This window comes from Hibiscus syriacus, unplaced genomic scaffold (assembly GCF_006381635.1).
Source record: "Hibiscus syriacus cultivar Baekdansim isolate YM2019G1 unplaced genomic scaffold, ASM638163v2 tig00111372_pilon, whole genome shotgun sequence".
NCBI classification, from domain to species: domain Eukaryota; kingdom Viridiplantae; phylum Streptophyta; class Magnoliopsida; order Malvales; family Malvaceae; genus Hibiscus; species Hibiscus syriacus.
Genome location: NW_024063072.1, coordinates 1576491 through 1600996, shown reverse-complemented (window position 1 = coordinate 1600996; position 24506 = coordinate 1576491). Strand labels below are relative to the sequence as shown.

The 24506-nt window shown below is 31.4% G+C and overlaps 1 pseudogene; it reads right to left on the bottom strand.

Annotated features, from left to right (window-relative positions):
- Positions 1 to 84: 84 nt before the first annotated feature.
- Positions 85 to 24506, bottom strand: LOC120159779 (annotated as a pseudogene).

The window sequence follows — 24506 nt, the reverse complement described above, 5'->3', positions numbered from 1 at the left end:
TAATAATCAAATGCAGCATTTCTTCTAATGTTCCAAGTTTTTAGTCATGTTGATTAGGCAGAACAATAATCGCCAGACAATTAGACATGGATATTTTTCCATGTCTCCACTTGAGCATGTCTGCCTCAAAATTATGGAAGACCATACACATTTACCAGATCTCCAAAATGCCTAAAAGCATTTAGGAAAAACAAATAATCTGTCCAAAATTTCGTGGGAGATAAGCCTGTCAGTTTTAAGATAACATGCTAGCAAAATAGTGGCATATTGATTATGCAAGGATGAGACGTAGCGGAAGAGATCAGCAGGCAACCAGTATAAAGTGTACAAAGTAAACCATTGCTGGGAACTCAATAAAACAGCACAAACTAAAGCAGCACATATATCCCCCAACTTGGTGATATTGATCATAATGGCTAATATTAAGATATGGCTACAATGACAACATAACATGTTAAACCACAGCAGCAGCATAAGTCGAACAGTATAAGAACCATACCTTGCACTATAAACCACAACAGATGTTGATTTTGAAGGATGGGAGGAGGATGGAAGGGAGAAAGATAACACGATAACTTCCCCAGGAAATTCTTGGAATCTTTTGGGAAGAGTGAATGTTTGCTGCATTGACCATTGTCTCAATTGTCTAGCTTCCGCATCAAATATAAAGAATTGGTTTGAAGATTTTGTGATAATAAGCACGTTATTATTCTGAGGAGGAAAGTCACCAGCAGTAACAGAGGTGCCATCCAATCTTGATATAAACCAATGTTGCCTGGTCCAGAAAAAAAAAAAACTGAATCAAAAGAATAACAAAGCAATGAAAAATCATAGAACATTAAGCCGTCCTGTCCTCATCTCATCAACATTAATCATATATTTGAAATGGCATTATCAACTAGATAGCTATTAAGTAATACCCCTATTTAATAATTGTCTCATATGTAATTTCTTACCTTGGTACCTCCAGATTGAATAAATATATATCTCCAAAGTAGCTGATAGCAGCTAACCACTTGTCATCAGAACTTGTGAACATTTTAGTAATGGGAGGCTCACCACCAGGGGGTCCTTCCTTCTCGTGCCCCTCACGACAAGGTATAAAGGAATGCAGTAGTTTCGAGCTCTCCAAATGCAAAATCTATAAAACCAGGAGAGTAAGTCATTATCAAATATGACACAAACGCGTTATCTGAAGTCACATATTCTATGGTTCAGGGAGGTTAAAGGAGGTTCTACACTTTGCTATTGGAAGCTCGTTTCCTTGTTTGATTCATACATTCATATTATGTTACAATAAGCAAACGTATGTGTTTGAGTGCATTAACACACGATCAGAATTTCCAAGTTTGAGGTGGAAAATATTTGATTTTAGTAAGCCGTTAGAAAAGGTGAAAGACCTCACAAAACTAAAAGTTAGTTCAGAGGATGGAAATACTCATTCCGCTAGCCTAAAAAACCAAAAATAATCAAATAGATAGTTTTGAGAAAATTCACAATTTAAAAACTACAATAAGGATAACACAAGAAAGCCAAGAGGGTAGAGGCTTACATAGATCCTTCTATCATGCCCTGCTATCAGCAACCGGACCCATCAGAGGTAAAAACCATAGAATGTGCAGATGGAAGTTTCTGAGGAAGTTGCCTTTTCCTAATGGTCCATGTACTTTGGCCAGCTTGCCTACTTAGTGCAAATAGGCTGGATCTAATGAGGTCACAATAACCAATAAGCTCCCCTGAGCTAGACATGGCACTGCAAATGATTTTCCGACAAGCCTTACTCTGAACCCGAGCTACAATATTAGTGGTCACAGTATCACCATAGGGGCCAGAACCCACATCAGGAACTTGAACAGTGAGCACATCTAACCAACAAGAAGCCTGGACCAGGAGAAAAGAAGTCCGATTGAACCTTGTGCTAGTGACCAGTTGTATTGGAACTCTCTGAGGTGCAGGGCAAATATCGTGTGGGGAGAACCTAGTAAAATCTTTAGCAGAGTAGGCAAACAGCTTTGCGTCATCATCAGCAGAGATAAGCAGGGGAACTCCAAAATGAGCCCATTTACCATAACTGAAATCAAAGGGCTTCTTCTCCCTGTATCGGATTCTTTTTACTTTTATCCTCGTCTTCTTGCAAGTCTTTTGCCTCATCAGATAAAGAGCCTGGAAATTAGAAGGAAAAAGAAGTTTAAATCAAAAGGTACCCGATCTATTTAACTAAATGCAAGTTCAATATTTATCCAAAAAAAAAAATGCAAGTTCAAAATTAAATAAATAAATAAATACAAAAAACAGTAAATACGCATGGGATCAAAAACATGAACAGACCTTCAGAACTGATGGGCACTGCCATTGTCAAGGCTCTAACATCATGGGTATGAGCCCTTACAGAACTGACAAATACCCATTTCTTCAAATTTTCAGGAGATGATTTGTCATTATCAGACTGAAGCATCTCACTGGAAAACTTGTAAAGAATAACCTAAAAAATGTGACAACACGATAGACATTACTGACAAGAACCAAGACTAAATCTAATAATTTGACGCAGCTAAGTTCCAAAAAGAAATTGTAGCCGAGAAAGAGAACTATACACCTATTATTTTTGTTTTTTGTTTTAATTAAGGATGTAAAAAATTGACTCGACATGTAAAATTGACTGAAATCAATTTTAGTCAAAATTGTTTATGACCTGAGGTGGTGGTGATCCGAAATCGATTTGATTTCAATCTGGTGTTGACCTGAACTCGAGTTGGAGCTGAAAATTTCTGACTTGCACCCGAACTGAAATCGACCTGAACCCGAATTGAACCTGATAATGAGATAACCGAACCCGATCTAATATGAACTTGAACTCGAGATTAACCCAATAAATAATTGATATTACTTGACCTATTATCAACCTGATCTTTAATTGACTCAACCTGTAAATGATCTGACCTATTATTAAATTGAACTTATATTTATTTGACTTATAAATTACAATTGATGAAGTCGTGAGATTTTGAATTTATAATAAACTACGATAATTAATATAATTATTTTTTAAAAGTTAAAACAAATGGTTAGTTATGATAATTTTTGGACAATTAAATAAATAATTAATATGATTACTCTTTAAAAATTAATATAAATTGTTAGTTATGATAATTAAATTAATAAATTTATTTTCTATCTTAATTATAATCCTTATATTATAAATCTTAATTATAATTAGTAAATTAATTTCATTAAATAATTTATTTATTGAACATGATTTTATTAGATTATATAAAATTAATTTAAATATTTATAAGTTGAATTTATTTATATATATTAATTAATTAATAATTTAAATACAATGTAACTTAAAATTTAAAAAAATATATAAAAGATTAATTTACTTGAGATTGAAAATTTTAAATTTTAAAATTTAATCATCAATTTAAAATAAACAATAAACTTTATATATATATATAGGTGATGGGAGAACTTTTTAAAAGAAAGATTGTTTTTGAAGAAAAAATTGATTGTTTATAAATTTAGAAGAGGGAATTGTCAATTTTTGGCAAATTAGATTTGTTTGCCAAAATTTAGAAGAGATAAAAACTGATATTTTGAGAATTTAGAAGAGAAAAGAGGGAAAATTTATGTTTTTTTTTGGAAATTTAGAAAGGAAAGAGGGAAATTTTATTTTTTGAAAAATGTTGGCGCCTTTTTTAAATTACCAATATATTTTTTGGGTTAATTAGAAATACAATCCTCTAACAATTAGAGGTTTTCTATTTTTTAATTTGATTTTTATTTTCTTTTATTTTAGTCATGGTGTAATTATAAATCTTTTCTTGAATTTTTCAATTCAATGCAATTTAGTATTGTATACATTCTAATTACAATATTTTTCCCTTTTTTCTTTAATATTCACAATTATTAAATGTGAATATTAATTTTAGAATCTTTTATTTTAGTCACTTATGTTTAATGATAAATATATATATATATATATATATATATATATATACTTATATATACATGTAACATCCTCAAACCGATACGGGTGACCTGATCCGATCCTAGGTGTTACATTAGGGCCACTGGAGCGACACACAATAAAAATAATAGAAAGTTTTGAAAGTTTTATTAAAACATATAAAAATACATGTAACCCCCTCAGACTGATGCGAGTAACCCGATCCGATCTGGAGTGTCACATTAGGGCTATCGGAGTGACCTACCATAAAAATAGCGGAAAATTTAAAACTTTTATTAAAATATGTAACTTATAAAATGATTTATCATTATGCAGAAACAAAACTGATTTTTATACTCGTATATAAAAATAAAATACAATTACATGCCCCCTAATCACATGTACCGTACTCTGCAAACAACACCGGAAGAACTCCCTTACTGAAATCGATAGCTGCACTGATACAATTCTTTTAGCCTGAAAAGATGAGTAACAGAGTGAGCTTCGGAAAGCTCAGTAATACAGAACTACCAAATGATGCTGAAGAACGTGCAGATACAGATAAACATATATTTTCTTAATGATCCATACATTTGCAGACCTTTATATTGAGCGGAGATCCTACTGATATTTCAGGTGGCAACGGACAATGAGCTTTCAGTTGAGAGAAATATTTCGGAGGTTTAGGTTCAGGAGATCATAATAGGTTATCTAGTGTGTTCCCAAAAACCATGTAACTTTTCAGATCTTTTTAAAACATATATATATATATATACCCCCATCCCAACACAACATAATGTGTAGGTTCCCCAAAACCATACACCCAACCCACACAACTTGTAAGGCCCTGAGCACAAAGCTGAGGAACCTGCGAAAATACTTCCTTCAACAATACCCCCCAATTAAAATATTTTTCCATCAGTAAACGGAGATATCAGAAATCAAAACAGATATCAGAACAGAATCCGGATCAGAAATCAGAACAGAATTCAGGTCATGTATCAGAACAGAATTCAAGTCGGAAATCAGATAAAATATTTATATGTTTAGGAAACACACCAGAGTTTACAGATATTATTCAGAGGTACTGGATAATCTTATCAGGTAGAAGAAACAAGGATCTTTCATATACCGATAGAATGTCAGAATTTAGAATCACTATTGGAAGAGTTCAATAACTGACAGAATCATCAGTTATTCATAATATAATTTATTAGGATCATCTTATTCGGATAATTTTTGGAAGCTCTACGAAACCTGAAGGGTATTCAGAATCTTTACCATCTATGACGATTAATCTGATTATCGAACAACTCCAGATGAATAACTTCCAGAACCAATACTTATCAACTTGTCAATTCATTAACCTTCCAGCTTATTCACTCTTTAATACCAAATATTCTTATCCATGGATCATCCATGGATCATCTTCTGAGTCATCACTGAACAGATCTTAAGGAGACTAACAAATATTCTCATGGTCTTTATTTCATTTCCATGTTTCAACTATACCAGAAAATGCTGACATACTTGATTTATGGTTCATAATCCATAGGGATGATACATCACATAAGTTCATTCGAGTTTCCAAACTTATTCCAATCTCTTACTTAATCCTCAGTCCTTGAGGTTACTTAGTTCATTTAGCATTCAAGTCCATTCCAGTTACTTCGGGATTTTCCAGAGTAATTCAAACGTTACTGAATTTCATATACATGTTGTACTTTCATTCCATTTAATTTGGTCTTCGTGGTTGATTTGTCGAACAAACGTCCAATTCTTAGTACTGAATGCGATCTAGAGTTGAGTTGAGCTGAGCTGAATACTTCCAAAATTTATCATCGAGCCAAACTTGAGAATACGAACACGTATTCCAGTAATATCTATGCCATTCAGGTATTGACATATCTTTAGGGTTGATCTACTCACTTAAAATATGTTCCATTACTTTTAAAGGTAGTCTAACACCTATGTTTATTTGGATTCCTTAATTAATCAAAGACATTTACTTAGTTTAGGCCATAAGGGTATTTTAGTCATTTTGGTGTTCAGTTTTATCCCAATAATTACAGAGCTTGAGGATATCCCATCATTCCTGCTTGGTGATATTCTTGGGTCAATTACATTACAGGGTATTCTGGTCATTTTACAGATCCAATGTATTACAATCATTTTCTTCCGTCCAATCTTATTATTGAATTCAAGCTAATCATTTATTTCAGTCCTTTCTAATAATTCTAACAACAAAACACCCCCAACAAATTATTCTTTAGGTATTTACTCATAACTCGAATATTTTCGGGTCAAGTGTGTGCATTCTCAGATTTTACAAGCGGAATATCAGGAATTTTCCTGCACTAAGTCAAGATCTTAACAATCAAATCCGTACTTAATCGAGTTAAGTACGAATCCTCAAAGTACTTTCTCATTCAGGGTCAACTCAGACTATTTTACCTCTCAAGGGCATTTTCTTAATTTCTTAACCAGATAATTTCGATATTAGCTCTTAACGAAAATAATATAATTTAGAGGTTCTATGATTAATTGCTTTTCCGAACATTCTCTGATCTTGAAATGAATCCTTAACAGACTTCTAGATTCTTGCCCAAAACCCTCTTGGGGTTATAAACCAATTATCTGTATTTTCTAAGCAAAACTAGCATTTCGTATGCACATCAATAATTTTTACCGGATCAATATTGTCTTTTCAGAGTTATTAACCAACTTCCAGGGACAATTCTTATCATCCTACAACATAAGGGTATTTTCAAAATTTTACCCTACCAAAGTATTATCATAATTTCCCATCCAAGTACCTTTAATATTTAACTTTTGATTATATGCTACAAATCCATGATAATACCTTTATCACTAATCATATAACTCATAATTTAATTCTAACAATCCATCCATTTCTTATATAAGTCATCTGAGCCATATTCATTTACCGAATTTTTACTGTATTTGAATCGTGTGTAGAACTTCATTAATTATACATATTAGACCAAACATTTCCATTCATGCATTTACTAATACCAACATGTTGCATAAAGCATAAAGCATAAAGCATAAAGAGGTAGTAAATTATTATCTCGATTTCTGTGCAATACTGATTAACCATTAAATTCCATTTGAACACCCTCGATCTTGAAATCAACTTCCAATAATTCTTCAGATGCATATCAACAGAAAATACATAAAAACGAAGCTTAATTGAGATAAACGGATCGAATCGGATGATAAATTAGTGAAAAATAGCTTACCGGGTTTGAATTTGGTGAAACGGACTTCGGATTCGAATTCAGGACGTCGAAAACATAAGATATGACTTTTTGAAAATTTTGGAATTTTCGGTCAAAATCAAAGTCAACGGGTTTGACTGGTAATTTTGAGGCCTTTGGGTCTGAATTTCAAAAAACATACTGCAAAATCGGATTTGGAACGTCGAAAAACGTCAAGATAGGTATACTCGATCAAAGTCAAAGGTCGTTTAATGCTCGGTCAAAGCCGGATAAAGTTTTGGTCAACTTTGGTCAACGTCGGTCAATGGTCAAGGGTCAACGTGTCTGGTCAGGTTGAAACCGATCAAAACAATTCCAAAACCGGTCAAACCGGTCATTTTTTCCTTCCCCACGCACAGTGGTGGCGCGTGAGCCCACTTTCGGCAGCCTATAAATCACGTAAAAATTTCTAAAAATTATTTTAAGGCATTTTAAGATACTTACCAAGCTCGGTTCACAATTTTGAATGGCAGAGAGCTCGATTTCAATAAATTGAAAACTTTGACCGCTTCACCTCCTCACGCTCTGCTACCGACAGAGACCAAGGATGATACCGGCATACTCGGAACAACACAAGGAACACGATGGTGCGAGAGGTATCATAAACGGATCATTAGATCGTTGTGAATCGACGAAAAACCAACTGAAATCGAGTTATTACGGACGATACTTCTGACTGAAATTAACGACGAACGACGACGATTCACGATGAAAGGTTTGAGGGGTTTTGTTCCTCGGTCAACAACGAACACAGTGGTGGTTTCGGTTCATTGATCGGAGGTCAGACGACGAGTAGATCGGAGATCGAAGTAGGGTAAACGGGAGAGGAAAATGGGGGAATTCTGGAAACTGAGCACAGGTAGGGGGAGTTATATTTCATCATATATAAAAAATGGTTAAATTATGGGTTTAATCACTGAACTTCATGCACTTCTTAAAATGGTATGCCAACTTTATGATTTTACAATTTAATCCCCAATTTCTTCCAAAAATACCAATTAAATTCACCACTTTATAATTTCTTAATTTTTGCCCCTAAATTGGGGTGTTACAATACAAGTGTAGAAATCTTTCAAATCGTAAAATAGAATTCGTTCTTACATCTCATCATAAACGTTTCAGACTCAATATAAAAATTAAACGTGACCTACATGCCCCCTAATTACACTTGTACCATACTTTATAAGCAAAGCCGAAAGAACTCCCATTACTAAAGTCGATAGATGCACTGGATCAATCTTTTAACATGAAATGGTGAATAACAGAGTGAGCTTTGGGAAGCTTAGCAATACAGAACTACTAAGTGATGTTGAAGGACATGCAGATAAATAACAAGCATAAAATTTTCTTATTGATTCAAGCATCAACAGGTTTTCGTGATGAGCTGAGGTTTCACTGATATTTCTTCAAGTAAAAGACATGAAGCTTACAGTTCATATGACCAGGTTCAGGAGATCAGAATATGGTGTTTAATGTGTTCCCATAAATCCATAATAAATAGTAGTATTTTATTTTAGTAAAACAAATTTTTAAAATCATTGTAGTACCCTTCACCCGAACACTCCATTACCAATCCCCCAAAACTGCATCCATAAGAGCTTACCCTAAGCACACAATAAAGGAGCCATCCTAAGGGAGTACTTTGGGGTCTATGGGCTTACCCAAGGGTCACCTTAGATCCGTAAGGAATTACCAGCTTGATTAGAGCTGAACCTTCGTACTTCAGACTCCTATCCATACAATATCTAGTAGAAATCAGATTGAGCAGTAAATTATAATATCAAAATCACGATCCAATAGAATATTGTAAAAATGACAATGTAGTTATTTAAATCACATAAATGTCCTCCATCCGGACACCATATGCAATTCCCAAGAACTGCATCCAAAAGTATTTACCCTAGGCCCAATAGACCTAGGAGCTAACCTAATGGGATTCCTTGGGGCCTGAAAGCCTACCCAAGGTCACCTCAGGTTCGTAAAGAATTACCAGCTTGATCAAAGTTGAACCTTCATATTCCATAATCCTACCCAGATAGTATCCCAATAATCGGTTCATATCATAAACAATAAATTCCATGATCCATAAATCATGCAAAATTATATTTTTCCAGTAGAAAAAGGAAACCAAAGAGCACATATCATGTAGCCATAATTCACAAACAGTAAATCAATAAATCAGTAATTCATAATTTCGAACAATTAAAAGACTCAGTAAATTAGTAACTTCGATAAATCACATTCCAGGATAGATAAAATAATCATATAGTACATAGGGAACACACTAGAAAATTCAGTTATTTTTCGGAGGCAAGTAGTAATTATCATGAAGGGGAACACGAGCTTCTGTAAGTTGATTGGGTTTCAGAAAAGGGATCCCTACTAAACAGGGGTTTAATTGCTAATGGATCTAAACAAACATTCATATATTGATGCTTCAGGATCGTTTAGGATTTCAAGTGTATCAGAAAGGTATTTAGAAACCTTTACATCATAATAAATTAATATTTCGGATATAACCAGAATGATTCCATTATTTAGGCCATCAGGGGTATTTCAGACATTTTGATTTCTAATGGATTCTTAGCAACTTAATCTAGTAAGGGTAATGTAATACCCTAAATTTTGACCAATGACTATAATGTAAGTTTTGAAAGTTTAGAGGCTAAAATATAAACTTTAAAAAGTTTAGGGATCGAAATTGTATTTTTTAAAAGTTATATATTGTAGCCTGTAAATGAACAGCTTTGATTAAAACAGATATTTTAGTGAGAATCAGATTTTTGGTACTAGATTTGTGTTAAAAGCTATAAAGCGGTAAAGTTCGGTATTGAAATTAGATGATCGGATCGAATCAGAATTTCACGAAATTGTGAGGGATGCTAGATAAGGGTTGGAAATATTATTTCTATATTTTATAAAAGTGAAATTTAACATGGATCAATGGAATTAAGGTTGATTTTCCATGTTAAGCAAAAATATTGGAATTAGGTGACTAAATTGACACTTTAAAAATTTCAAGGATGGAAGTATAAAATCAGAATTAAGATATTTTTTCTGGATATAATGAGGTAACGGATGATGTTATAGAGTGGTAAAGTTGTAGTTATGGAGTTTCAATAATGGCAAAAATGGAATTTCCTATTAAATTGAATAAAACATTCAATTATAATGGTATTTTGCCATGTGTTAAGACTAATTAATATTAGAATATTCAATAAAAGTTGAGCATTTTTCAGCAGCAACTCTCTAAGGGGCCGAAAGTTTCAAGTGTTCAAGGTAAGAATTTTTAGTTTGATTTTTAAAGCAATATACTTGATTTTTTTATTTAACTATTAGATAAAGAATTTATCTACATGAAATTCTGTATCATTTGGTACCAATATTTCATGGTGAAGATGATTATGTGATTAGATTTTATGATTTGAGGTTATGAAGAGTTAAGTGATTTTAAAGAATTAGTTGTAAGAATTGATGAAGAATCTAAGGATGCAAATTAATGAAAACATTTTAGATTTTGAATCTGGCAGTGAGTTTGAAAATTCACCAGAAATTATATAAAAATTATTTGGAGGTTATTTTTATATATTTGTGTTATTATATAAGTCTAGTTTTGTATAAAATAAATGGTGATCAATTTCAAGGTATATACAAAAAAATATGAATTTTTAACCGAGGAAATGTCAGAAAAACGGGGTAACAGATTCTGCATAAAACAGATTCTGTCGGTCAACTTTGAAAATTCATCATAAATTGTACAAAATGAAATAGGAGTTATTTATATGGATAGATTTGTATTCGAGTATAGTTTTCAACGGAAGATACAAAATTAAATTTCAGTGTGTATATCAATACAAAATACTGATTCTTTAAAGATAGTGCGAGTTGTCTGAATATGAAAATTTTAGAATTTAAGTGGAAATGGATTAGAAGTTAAAGAGTAATGTTTAAATGTTTGAGTATATTTTTGGATGCTTGGAATTGAAGTTAAATGCCAAAAGACCATTTTGAATAAATTGGAAATGTTGAGAAGAATTCTAAAAGAATTCATTTTAATGGTTAGATGGTGGAATTCAAAAGGTTTCAAAACTTTGGGGACTTGTTTGCAAGTTATTAAATGAAAAAGTATTATTTGAGTAAATTGTTGAATGCTGTAAAATTTATTAGTGTTCTGAAATTTGAATTAAATATTGAGTTGAGGTTGAATTACAAATTTATTGAGTTTGGTGGTTGAAAATCGAAAGTTAGGAAAGTTTGAGTTGAAATTATAAATGTTTGAAATGTTTGAAATGTTGAGGTATTGATTTGAGCATTTTATTAAAGTGCTGTAATTTTTATATTTAATGTACAATGAGCATAATGGTGAAGGATCATTATGAATTAAATGGAAAGATTGAGGTGAATTCTAAAAAGAATTCACAATTTGTGGCTTATTTGTGTAATTTAACAAAGATGAAGGGTTAAAGATGAAAATAAATATTCATGAATTTGGAAGAGTATTTTTGAGAAGTTGGAAATTATAATGGAAATGTGATTTAGTTGATATCAATTTAATCTCAATTTTTATATTTTCGAATGTTAAAATCAACTTATGCTAGTATGATACTAATATGTAGTTCGAACATTTTGTGTTATAATTTGGTATTGTCAAACTACGATAAATCTAGCAATTCAAACGAACCGAAAGGAAAGGACAAAGCTCGTGACTAGGACTATTGTATAAAAGTTCTATAGTGAGGCAAAGGTGAGTGTAGTTATTTATTTAATTATTTTGATCGAAGACGACTTGCGATAAGTCAACCTCATTCCAAATTACTGTATGATTTATAAAGTTTATAAAGAATATTTTTATAATATTCTATATCAGTTTTATGAATGATTTAGGGTATGGACTACCCAAGCATGATATTTTTATGATGGATTTATTATGATACATCAACCCATTGTGTGTTATAGTGAGAATTGTTGGTACACTTGGCATGCCATTAGTTGAGCATTTATCCATTATCAGCTTTAATACATTCGTGTATCAATGTTATCATATCAGCTTTGATACATTCATGTATCAATGTTATCATATCAACTTTGGTACATTCGTGTATCAATGTTATCATATCAGCTTTGGTACATTCGTGTATCAATGTCCAATACCGTTGGTGCTTATTCAGGTTATGATGGCACTGAAGTGCATCATATCTCAGTATCAGTTATGATTTGCACCGTGTTGTGCATAGTGCGCACCTTACTCACGTATCTTATATTCTCATAAATATGCATTGGGCTATGAAAATGAATATGCAAGTTGTAAATGAATTCCAATTGACAAAAAGCATGATATGCTTATTTTATCAGATATGATTTATTAGAATTTTCATAAGTTCATGATTTAAAAAGAAATTTAAGGTCTTAGTGAAGAAATCGACTTGGAAAAGTTGGTTTGTCATTTTAATGTTTTAATTCAAATTATTTTATTTATGTTTATGATATTTTCATATTTTTCTCACCTTAAATTATTACTGCCTCACTAAGTTATACTTAGCGCGTGATGATTTTCATGTGTATGGTCTGATTGAGATACAAACGTTTTATGAGGAGCCTTCCAAGCATCATGTGCAGATCATCTATAATACCAGTATCAGTAAGACATCATTGAAGTTTCTTTTTGACTAGTAGTGACATGTATACTTATGTCAGTTGTTTTTATTTATCATATTTATTTTAAATAATTTGTAATAGTAAACTAGAACTATTTTAGTTTATTTTACTTAGTTTAGTTTTATCAGTATCTATGCATGAAAAGAATATATTATGTTATTATGTTTTTAAAAGATTTCACGAAAAGGCGTGGTTTAGTAAAATTTCTGATTAACAAATGAATTTATTTCCCTATAACAAAGAAATAAATTATAGGTTGAGGTATACTTTAAAAATAGATTTTTAAAGTTAGAATATGAGTGTTTTCAAATGAAACAAAATTTCAGGCAAATTTTAGTTCAGTAAATGTTTTTAAGTTGATGTGACATCTTTGACTCGTATATCAAGGCATATACAGGTTAAGGGTATTACATTTATTGGTATCAGAGCTACAGGTTTAGCTGATTTTCGACCTAAACCGAGCCTATTTTATATCAGAAATATGTACATGCCACTAGGATGTCGAAATTACTGATATGGTATGGTCTGATGATTTTATTTATGATGTTGTTCCTTACTAATGTAAATTTGTGATTGTATTTATATGTCGGGTTCAAAATGTAATACCCCAAAAAAATTAGACAATGACCAAAATGAAAATTTTGAAAGTTTGATGGTCAAAGTAGAAAATTGGAAAAACATTTAGGGAATTAAGTGATAAATTTCCTATAAAGAATTTTATTCCATAAATAGATGGTTTACTCTTGAGAGTGGATTTTTATAGAAATTATATTTTTGGATTTAGAATTTTAGTAAAGAAAAATTAGAAAGTGTTAAAGCCGGTAAGGGAATAGGTAATAACGATCGAATTGGGATTTTACAAAAATTGGAAGGATGTTATAAAATGGTTGGATATATTATTTAAATATTTTGGATTAGAGAAATTTGGTTTGAAAGTGTGCAAATTTTCAGATTTAACCGAAACAGTGGAATTTAGTGACTAAAACAAAATTTTTGAAAATTCATGGGCAATTTCGTGAGTCAAAGTCAAAATAATTCATCTTTGACTTTGAAAGATGATAAGGATGAGTTGTCATGGTTTTATGGTGATTACGGAGATTCATTAAGGGAAAAAATGGGATTTCCTATGGTGTTGAATAAACAATTCCATTATAATTTATATTAAGCCATGTGCTAGATGAATTAATATTAGAATATCTATAATGGGGAACATTTCAGCTCATCTTCTTCCTCCAAGGGCCGGCACATTCAAGCAAGAAAGGTAAGCATCTTTAGTTTTAATTTTGAAGCTAATTCTTGAGAATTAGACTAAGTGTGGTTAGGAAAAATATTCTATTTTCAATTTCGTACATTTTGACATGAATATTACTAGGGTTTCATGTTCAAATTTATCTTGAGTTGATGAAGGGGATTTTGATTCTTGTGTTTTATGGGTTTTGAAGAGTTAAGTGATTTTAAAGAATTGTTTGTAAGAATTGATGAAGAACCTAAGAATGAAGTTAAAGAAAACAGTTTGGATTTTGATTCTGGCAGTAGGTTCAAAAATTCACCAGAAAATATATAAAAATAATTTGAAGTTTATTTTTATATATTGTGTTCATATATGGATCTAGTTTTGTTTAAAATAAACGGGGATCAATTTCAAGTTGTATACAAATATATATGAATTTTTAACTGAGGAAATATCAGAAAAGTCGGACAGCAGAATTCTGTACAAAACAGATTCTATTGGTGAACTTTGAAAATTCGCCATAAATTGTACAGAATGAATTAGAAAGATTTCTTTATATGGATAGATTTGTATTCAAGTCTAGTTTTTAACGGAAGAAACGGAATTTAATTCCAGTGTCTATATCAATACAGAATAATGATTCTTTAAGGGTAGTGCGAGTTGTCTGAATTCTGGAAAATTAATGGGTTGTTGTGTAAGAGTTGTATAATTGATGTACTATGCTGGAAATTGTTGTTTGAGAATTGAAATGAGTGTTATATGTGAAATTGATTATTTTGGGAAGATTGAAATGATTGGTGATTTAAGTACAACAATTGCATAGTTGGGGTACTTAAATGTATTTATGCTTTTGTAAAAGCATTTGAATGGAAATAATTTCAATGTTGGAATTATTGGTATTAAGAATTTAAGTGGTAAAATGGTGAAGACCATTTTGGGTAAATTGGAAAAGTTGGTTCCAATGTTATAAGGAATTATTAAGAGTTGAATATTTTGATAGATGATGAATTTCAAATATAGTATGGAGATATGGTGGAATGTATTTATGTTAGTAAAATACTAACATATGGATTATTATGAATTTGTGGTTTATACAGATCGTGTTGATTTGTGATCGAAGCAAATCAAATAGAAAAGGGTATACCATGGAACAATAGTGAGGCTCATATTATGGAAAATTATAAAGTGTCAATGTGAGTGCAATACATGCATGAAATTATACATGGATGTTTTATACATCACCGGGAAGACTTGCGATAAGTCGACCTTGTTTATATCGGCATGATTTTATATCATTTTTTGTAAATTGACATTGATATGTCAGAGTATGAAATCGAAATGCATTGATTATGAAAAATGTGATATTTTACCATGAATGTTATTTCGGGTATGAACTGCCCAATGTTAAATATTGATAATATACTTTTCCATGGATGAATCAAATAAAATAGACTGTATGCCCAAGTAAGTCATTGAGGGATAGGGTATAGTTGGCATGCCATAGAGTCCAGCAGTAGGCTACATACGGGATACACTAAAGGATACCTAGTGTATATGGTGGGTACGACCTTATGTGCCATACGAGACTGTACTTAAGGATACCTAGTACAGATGGTGGACACGACCTTATGTGTCATACGGATTATGGTGGACACGACCTTATGTGTTATACGGATTAGCACTACGGTGCTTATAGTTGACTCGTGTACCCAGGGTCCTCAGGGTTGTATATTGGGCTATTGTCTATTGTTTATGGATATTTTCTATGGTATATGGTTATGGAATAATGGTAAGTGTATTGGTAAAAATAAGCTTACGAGCTTATGGAATTTTAAATGGTAAGTATTTTGGTAAAATAAGCTTACAAGCTTATGGGATAAATGATAAGAGATTTTATATTATTTTGATCATAGTAAAACATTGGATATGTTATTAAAACGATTTTATGGAAATTTGATTTGTGACATTGAAAATCATGCATGAATTGTATTGCACTGTATATTGTTTTAAATTGCCTCACTAAGTTTATACTTAGTGCGTGATGATTTTCACGCGTAGGTAAAAAAGCCAATAGTGGATTAAAGAGTTCAAAGTGACATCAAACATCGAGAGATATATTTCAATATCAGTAAGACATCCTACGATGGAATTTGATTTTAGATAGTGGCATGTAATTTGAAAATGTTCAATTTATTTGTTGAATAAATTTTGGAAATTTTTATAGTGATGAAAGGTTAATTTTTATGAATTAATATGTATTTTCGGAAGTTACTGTAGCATGAACAATAACCACGGTTTTAAGCAAAATTTTCCAGATTGTTAAAAGGGTACCGATTCCCCTGCTACAGGGAATCGATTCCCCCACTGTTTACTGTTCGGGTACTATTCACTATTCATAAATAAAAATATTTTGAATTAAATTGTTATAAAGAAACGTAATTTTATATGATATGACATTTTTATAATATCATTTACTATTTTAAGAAAATAAATTTTAAATCGCTTTTGAATCGTAAAATGGTTTTAGAAATTCGGATAACATCTATAATCTGTATTGGTATCAGAGCCAGGTTTAGCCGATTCTAGGACTAAACCGAGGTTGTTTTTGAGTTAAAAAGTGTATACATGCCACTAGGATGTCAAAAGTTACTAATAGTTGTATATATATACTGTGATGATGCTTATTGGGAGTAAAGTTATTCTTTACTAATGTATGATGATTCTGAATATGTTCAGATGTTGGTATTAAAGATAAATGTTAGAAAGTTGAAAATGTTGAAAAGAAAGTCGAGATTAAAATCGAATAAAAAGGGAACCGACATGAATTATGTAAAACACCTTAGAAGGGTGGATGTTGTAAGGGATTTTTCTCCATTTGATGGAAGAAATGTTTTAGTTTCAACGAAGTTTTTAAATGGAAAGAATCGATTAAAAATTTTGAATGGCTTACAAGAAAAGTCGAATTGGATAAGGATTCATAGGAGATTTCTAAATCTAGTGATGATTCTGAGGTTTCTCCAGGTAAGCTTAAATAAGTGAGAAATATTTAAGCTAAGCATTAAATTGTTTAAAGCATTGTTGATTTGAGTAAGTGGTAAATATGCTTTCCGCTAAAAGTTTAAAGAAAGTTTAGTATTGGTGAATCAAATGGTTATAAGTTGAATTGAGAATATATATCAAGTCCATAAAATTGGATAGAATTACCTTGTGAAGGTAAATTAGTGAAATGGATTGTTTAACCATTCCACGCTACAATGTATTATTGTTTAGATTGAAACGGATTCTCAGGAATTGGAAAAGTGACAAGTTTGTAATGATAAGAAAAATGAGTAAAATTGTTTGATAGTGTGATTTTAGCATTAATTGCTATGAAGTTATTGCTACAAATTTATCAAGTTTTCTTATTAAAGGATGTGAACATTGAAATTTTCATTTGAGATGGAAAATATTGCAATTGCTCAAGAATAATTTTTATGGATCTGGATAAGTTATACATATTTCCTTAAGAATGAAATAAGGATTTCCAAAGTAGGAATTTTCAATTCTACTTGATATCGAGTGATATTATAGCAGAAGACCCATAGGTCACAGTCATGATACAAGTGTTAGTCGGACAAATAGGAAATATTCGATAAATATTCAGGAGCTTATTTTTCCTGATGAATCTGATGGGATTATCATTAATGAGTTTTAGATCATTTTGATCGTGAGTTGGTTGTCTCTGCATTATGGTTGGGTAAATGGTCGCAAGAAGCGATTAATTTAGAAAAATACGGAGAAGTTATTAATTTTAATGGTTGATGAAAAGTGAAATATCACTAACGTAATATCAACAATGGTTGCGATTAAGATGATGTAAAAAGGATGCCTAACTTTTCTAGCTAAGGTGATAGATATTCAAGTATCTTAAGTAAGATCATATAATATTTCCATAACTTGGGAATTTCCATATGTCTTTCTAGATTTAATATTTGGGTTACCTCCAGATTGAGAGGTGGAATTCAATATTAATGGATATCAAGGCATTGACTTTGTATTTATGGGTTCGTATCGAATGATTTCGATTGAGTTAAGAGAATAAATAACTAATTGCAAGAATTGATAGGTGCATGATGCATTAGACCGAATATTATACATTGGGGTAAATCGGTATTGTTTATAAAAAAAATGGATATATGCGATTATGCATAGACCATCGATAGTTAAACAAAGTAACTATCAGGAACAAATATCCTATTTTGAGGATTGATGACTTGTTTTATCAGCTTAAAAGGAGCAGCAATGTTTCTAAAATTGATATTCGATTGGGATGTCACCAGTTAAATATTAAAGAGGAAGATGTTCCAATGATAGTTTTCAGGAAATGGTATAGACACTACGAGTTTGTAGTAATGCCGTTTGGTTTGAAAAATGCTCTAGCAGCATTCATGGATTTTTATGAATCGAGTATTTCAACATTACTTAGATCAGTTTGAGGTGGTCTGTATTGATGACATTCGGGTATACTTGAATACAAAGATAGAGCATGATGTTCATATTCGTTTTGTGCTCGAGATAATTAAGGGTGAAATGTTATATGCCAAAATGTTAAAGTGTGAGTTTTGGCTATCGAAAGTTGCTTTTATTGGTTATGTTGTCTCGACAGAATGTATAAGAAAAAAATCAAGCAATATTGGAGTGAAAACCTCCAAAGAATGTTTCAGAGGTCTGAAGTTTCTTGGGGCTTGTTGGTTACTATCGAAGGTTTGTGAAAAACTTTTCGATGATTGCTTATCCATTGACCAAGTTTTTGCGAAAGGATGTTTCATTCGTTTGGACTGAGAAATGTAAAGAGAGTTTTAAAGCTTTAAAGAATATTTTAAACGGAAGCACAAATGTTGGTACAACCGGAATCGAACAAAGAGTATGTGGTGTATAGTGATACATCTCATAATGGTATGGGTTGTGTACTTATGCAAGATGGTAAGGTGGTAGCTTTTGCTTCTCGACAATTAAAGACGCACAAAAGGAATTATCCTACTCATGATCTTGAGTTAGTAGCGGTAGTTTTTGTTCTAAAGATTTGGCTTCATTATTTGTATGGTGAGAGATGCCACATATACATGGATCATAAGAGTTTGAAATAATTGTTGACTCAAAAAGAGCTCAATTTGAGACAATGAAGATGGATAGAACTTTTAAAGGACTATGATTTGATAATTAATTATCATCCAGGTAAGTCAAATGTGTAGTAAATGCACTTAGTCGAAAAACTTTTACAGCTTTGCAAGCTATGGATGTACGACTATTGTTGATAGAAAATGGTGCACTATTGGATGAATTAAAAGTAAAACCGATGGTTTTATATCGGATAATAGAGCTACAAAAGAAAGATGGCAGATGCTTGGAAAATATTTTACTTGTGAAAAAATATACGAGACTAAAGACTTTGAAATCAAGTCCTAAGAATGTCTATTTTATAGAGAAAGAATTTGTATTCCTCATGATGACGAGTTGAAGAAAGATATTCTTTTTGAGGCATTTTATATTCCACTGACTATGCATACAAGTGAGAACAAAGTGTATTAGGGTGTAAGAGTCATTTTGGTGGCCAAGTATGAAATGAAACAATATTGAGTTAGTTGATACATGTTTAACATGTCAACAAGTAAAAGTTGAGCATAAAGTGCTTTCGTAATTGTTGCAATTGATTTCTATTCCAGAGTGAAAATAGTAAAAAGTCACTATGGATTTTGTTACAGGGTTATCTCTGACATATAAAAAGGATTCCATTTGGGTGATAGTGACCGGTTAATTAAATCGGCACATTTTATTCCGATGTGAATGGACTATGCATTGGATAAATATACAGAGTTGTATATCAAGGAGATAGATCGATTACAAGGAATACTAGTATCCATTATATCCAACAGAGATCCAAAGTTCACTTTAAGATTTTGGAAATATTTGCATAAAGTTTGGGTACTTGATTGAATTTCAGTGCGATCTTAAATCCACAGACGGATGGTAAATTAAAAAAAAAAGTTCTATTCAGATATTAAAAGATATGCTGAGAGCATATGTGATTGATTCCAAGGAATCATGGGAAAGGAAAAGTATTTAATTTTAGTAGAAATTTTCTACAATGACAGTTATCAATTGAGTAACAAGATGGCTCCGTATGAAACTTTATATGGGAGAAAATACCGAACACCAATAAATGGGTTCGAGTTAAAAGATCGAAATCTTGTTCGCTCAGATTTATTGAATTAAGTTGAAGATAAAGTAAAGATAATCTCAAGACGATATTTAATCGGCAAAAGTCTTATGCAGGCTTGAAGCGAAAATAAATTGAATTTCATGAATGTGATAAAGTTTTTCTTAAGGTATCGCCTTGAAAAAAAAATTGCGTTTTAAGAGCAAAAGAAAAATTAAGTCTAAGATTCATTGGATCTTATGGGATATAAAAAAAATTGGACTGATGGCTTATCAGTTAGCATTTACTATGGAGGTAATTGAGATCCAGAGTTGGACAAAGTACACAATATTTTTCATGTGTCAATGCTTGGAAAGTATCGATCAGAGTTTTTAAATGTCAATAGAGGAAATTGGGATTTGAATATATTTGAATTTTGAAGAATAATCCAATTGGATATTGGCTTGAGAAATCAAAGAACTGCATAACAAGATGATTTCTCTAGTCAAAGTGATTTAGCAAAATCATAATGTCAAAGACGTTACATGGGAAAGAGAAGATGATATGAAAATGTGTAGATATTTTCATATCAGGTTGAAGATTTGGATTAAACAGTTTTCAAATCTAATGATTAGCATGATCTTCACAAAATTCCTAAATTGAGGAGAGAAAAAAAATCGGATTTCAAGAAGTTGGCAAGACCGAAGAGGTTTTCGCATAAGGCAAGGGAATGTCTTACCAGTCAGTACAACCTTAAATTAAGGTTATGAATTTTCAAGGGAAAAAGGAAGTTACGGTTTTCATAGAAAGTTTTAAAATTCGAGGACGAATTTTCTTAAGGAGGGGAGAATTGTAATACCCCAAAAAATTTAGACAATGACCAAAATGAAAATTTTGAAAGTTTGATGGTCAAAGTAGAAAATTGGAAAAACATTTAGGGAATTAAGTGATAAATTTCCTATAAAGAATTTTATTCCATAAATAGATGGTTTACTCTTGAGAGTGGATTTTTATAGAAATTATATTTTTGGATTTGAAATTTTAGTAAAGAAAAATTAGAAAGGGTTAAAGCCGGTAAGGGAATCGGTAATAACGATCGAATTGGGATTTTACAAAAATTGGAAGAATGTTATAAAATGGTTGGAAATATTATTTAAATATTTTGGATCAGAGAAATTTGGTTTGAAAGTGTGCAAATTTTCAGGTTTAACCTAAACAGTGGAATTTAGTGACTAAAACAAAATTTTTGAAAATTCATGGGCGATTTCGTGAGTCAAAGTCAAAATAATTTCATCTTTGACTTTGATAGATGATAAGGATGAGTTGTCATGGTTTTATGGTGATTATGGAGATTCATTAAGGGTAAAAATGGGATTTCCTATGGTGTTGAATAAACAATTCCATTATAATTTATATTAAGCCATGTGCTAGATGAATTAATATTAGAATATCTATAATGGGGGAACATTTCAGCTCATCTTCTTCCTCCAAGTGCCGGCACATTCAAGAAAGAAAGGTAAGCATCTTTAGTTTTAATTTTGAAGCTAATTCTTGAGAATTAGACTAAGTGTGGTTAGGAAAAATATTCTATTTTCAATTCTGTACATTTTGACATGAATATTACTAGGGTTTCATGTTCAAATTTATCTTGAGTTGATGAAGGGGATTTTGATTCTTGTGTTTTACGGGTTTTGAAGAGTTAAGTGATTTTAAAGAATTGTTTGTAAGAATTGATGAAGAACCTAAGAATGAAGTTAAAGAAAACAGTTTGGATTTTGATTCTGTCAGTAGGTTCGAAAATTCACCAGAAAATATATAAAAATAATTTGGAGTTTATTTTTATACATTGTGTTCATATATGAATCTAGTTTTGTTTAAAATAAACAGGGATCAATTTCAAGTTGTATACAAATATATATGAATTTTTAACTGAGGAAAGGTCAGAAAAGTCGGACAGCAGAATTATGTACAAAACAGATTCTGTTGGTGAACTTTGAAAATTCACCATAAATTGTAAATAATGAATTAGAAGGAGTTATTTATATGGATAGATTCGTATTCGAGTCTAGTTTTTAACGGAGGAAACGGAATTTAATTCCAGTGTCTATATCAATACAGAATAATGATTCTTTAAGGGTAGTGTGAGTTGTCTGAATTCTGGAAAATTAATAGGTTGTTGTGTAAGAGTTGTATAATTGATGTACTATGCTGGAAATTTTTGTTTGAGAATTGAAATGAGTGTTAGATGTGAAATTGATTATTTTGGGAAGATTGAAATGATTGGTGATTTAAGTACAACAATTGCATAGTTGGGGTACTTAAATGTATTTATGCTTTTGTAAAAGCATTTGAATGGAAATAATTTCAATGTTGGAATTATTGGTATTAAGAATTTAAGTGGTAAAATGGTGAAGACCATTTTGGGTAAATTGGAAAAGTTGGTTCCAATGTTAAAAGGAATTATTAAGAGTTGAATATTTTGATAGATGATGAATTTCAAATATAGTATGGAGATATGGTGGAATGTATTTATGTTAGTAAAATAGTAACATATGGATTATTATGAATTTGTGATTTATACAGATCGTGTTGATTTGTGATCGAAGCAAATCAAATAGAAAAGGGTATACTATGGAACAATAGTGAGGCTCATATTATGGAAAATTATAAAGTGTCAAGGTGAGTGCAATACATGCATGAAATTATATATGGATGTTTTATACATCACCGGGAAGACTTGCGATAAGTCGACCTTGTTTATATCGGCATGATTTTATATCATTTTTTTATAAATTGACATTGATATGTCAGAGTATGAAATCGAAATGCATTGATTATGAAAAATGTGATATTTTACCATGAATGTTATTTCGGGTATGAACTGCCCAATGTTAAATATTGATAATATACTTTGCCATGGATGGATCAAATAAAATAGACTGTATGCCCAAGTAAGTCATTGAGGGACAGGGTATAGTTGGCATGCCATAGAGTCCATCAGCAGGCTGCATACGGGATACACTAAAGGATACCTAGTGTATATGGTGGGTACGACCTTATGTGCCATACGGGACTATACTTAAGGATACCTAGTACAGATGGTGGACACGAACTTATGTTTCATACGGATTATGGTGGACATGATCTTATGTGTCATACGGATTAGCACTACGGTGCTTATAGTTGACTCGTGTACCCAGGGTCCTCAGGGTTGTATATTGGTCTATTGTATATTGTTTATGGATATTTTTTATGGTATATGGTTATGGAATAATGGCAAGTGTATTGGTAAAAATAAGCTTACGAGCTTATGGAATTTTAAATGGTAAGTATTTTGGTAAAATAAGCTTACAAACTTATGGGATAAATGGTAAGAGATTTTATATTATTTTGATCATGGTAAAATATTGGATATGTTATTAAAACGATTTTATGGAAATTTGATTTGTGACATTGAAAAATCATGCATGAATTGTATTGCACTGTATATTGTTTTAAATTGCCTCACTAAGTTTATACTTAGTGTGTGATGATTTTCACACGTAGGTAAAAAAGCCAATAGTGGATTAAAGAGTTCAAAATGACATCAAGCATCGAGAGGTATATTTCAATATCAGTAAGACATCCTACGATGGAATTTGATTTTAGATAGTGGCGTGTAATTTGAAAATGTTCAATTTATTTGTTGAATAAATTTTGGAAATTTTTATAGTGATGAAAGGTTAATTTTTATGAATTAATATGTATTTTCGGAAGTTACTGTAGCATGAACAATAACCACGGTTTTAAGCAAAATTTTCCATATTTTTAAAGGGGTACTGATTCCCCTGGTACAGGGAATCGATTCCCCCACTGTTTACTGTTCGGGTACTATTCACCATTCATAAATAAAAATATTTTGAATTAAATTGTTATAACGAAACGTAATTTTATATGATATGATATTTTTATAATATCATTTACTATTTTAAGAAAATAAATTTTAAATCGCTTTTGAATCGTAAAATGGTTTTAGAAATTCGGATAACATCTATAATCTGTATAGGTATAATTATACGGGTTATGGGTGTTACACAAAAGGCATAAGACAATCCACCGAAAAAAGAGGTAATAGTAACGAGATAAAGTATGTACCTCAACAATAGGGGACATAGACACATCAGGGAGTGTCAGCTCCATATCAAGGAACATTTTACAAGCTCTAGGGGCTATCAT